Below are 1571 nucleotides of genomic sequence, written 5' to 3'. Positions count from 1 at the left end.
CTGCCCAGGAAATGTTCACACAGCCACTTGAATGCATCCCAAGCTTCTAGCTCAGCTGCTGAGATTGTTTGAAAACATCATCCTGCAAAACAGACTTGTGGCCCTATAAATTTACCTTTCTTCATTTTTGCAGTGCTTATGTTTGTAAATCTCTCAACAAGGTACTGAAAACCCATGGAGTTTGATTTACCCATGGCTTTTACAAAGTTCTTCATCAAGCCTAACTTGATATGGAGAGGTGGCAGAAATATTGGATTAACCAGAGGCAGAAACTTGATACTACTTGTTCAGAGCTTTTAGGTATCTCTTGGTAGCCAATCACACTTGACATAATGATCTCCCGTAGATCGGCTGTCCCACAGGCATAGGAAACAGCAATATTTTGTGAATCTTCCTTGCATTCCTATCAGCAGGCCAATGGCCTTTAGATCCCCACAGATGTTCCACTGGTGTGTTTTATGCTGGATTGCTTCAAGTAGTAACTTCATGTTGTCATAGGTCTCCTTTAGGTTAATAGAATGGGCAATCGGTAAACTTGGTTTGGAATTAGAGTAAGACTGCTTTCAAGCTTCTTTTAGACTAATCAATGAAGATACGCCATTCAGATGGAACATGCTCTTGTGACAAACTGGTACAGATTGCATTTATATCATGACAGTAGCACGGGGAACCATCACCAGTGAAGAACGTTGTCAAGTTATGATTTTGTTTTCTGTAGTGAATTAATATTACACCCTTTGCAAGCATGTGTTCTGTTTAAGCCTTAAAGCAAGAAGTTCAGCTTTGCCTTTGGAGAGATTTAGATCACGAAGGAGATCATTCAGCTCTGCTTGTGTAAAGGTCTCTGGTTCCGAATCTACATCGGCCAAGTAGTCAGGATCAGATGATTCGGGGTTGTAACTGGCTGCAACTCCAGCGAATTCCTCATGTGGCGGTACCGGAACTGGCAATGAATCATCATGGGGAACAGGCCTAACTGCAGAATCCAGGCTGGGATATACAACTTTGTGCTTAGTTTTACCTGAGAACCCACTTGGTTGACGCGGCAAAAATAACAGTCGATTAGATGGTCTCGCTGTTCTCTTCACACCATCGGGATTACTCCGATTTACCCAGACACACAGTTCATTGAAACAACATTGGTACAGATGACATGTGGAGCCCAAGATTTATCCTGGTCACCAAGTGGACAGCCGAAATATAATTTGTATATCTTTTGTGCTTTTGTCGTGAATGAACCACACACATAACAGAAATTGTCTGGATCATTAAGGCAATTTCTAGGCATGATGACAAAAAAAAAAAATCAATCGTAGTTAGTGCAGTCTCTAACCTTAAAAAAAGAAAACTGTCTTTAAATGTTGTAGTATGTTAGGGCTATTTATAACGAATTTCACACAATATATAATTAGCCGCATCACAAAAACTACACATGCTAGAGAAAAACTGGACACAGATTTAAATATCCGCCAAAAATTCAAAAATACTTCAAACCTATTTAATATATAATATAATATAATAATATAATATGTTGGCGCTATAAAAATCCTGTTTAATAATAATAATAATAA

Source organism: Pyxicephalus adspersus, chromosome Z, assembly GCF_032062135.1.
Source record: "Pyxicephalus adspersus chromosome Z, UCB_Pads_2.0, whole genome shotgun sequence".
In the NCBI taxonomy this organism is placed as follows: Eukaryota; Metazoa; Chordata; class Amphibia; order Anura; family Pyxicephalidae; genus Pyxicephalus; species Pyxicephalus adspersus.
Note: the sequence above shows the minus strand (reverse complement) of the source record.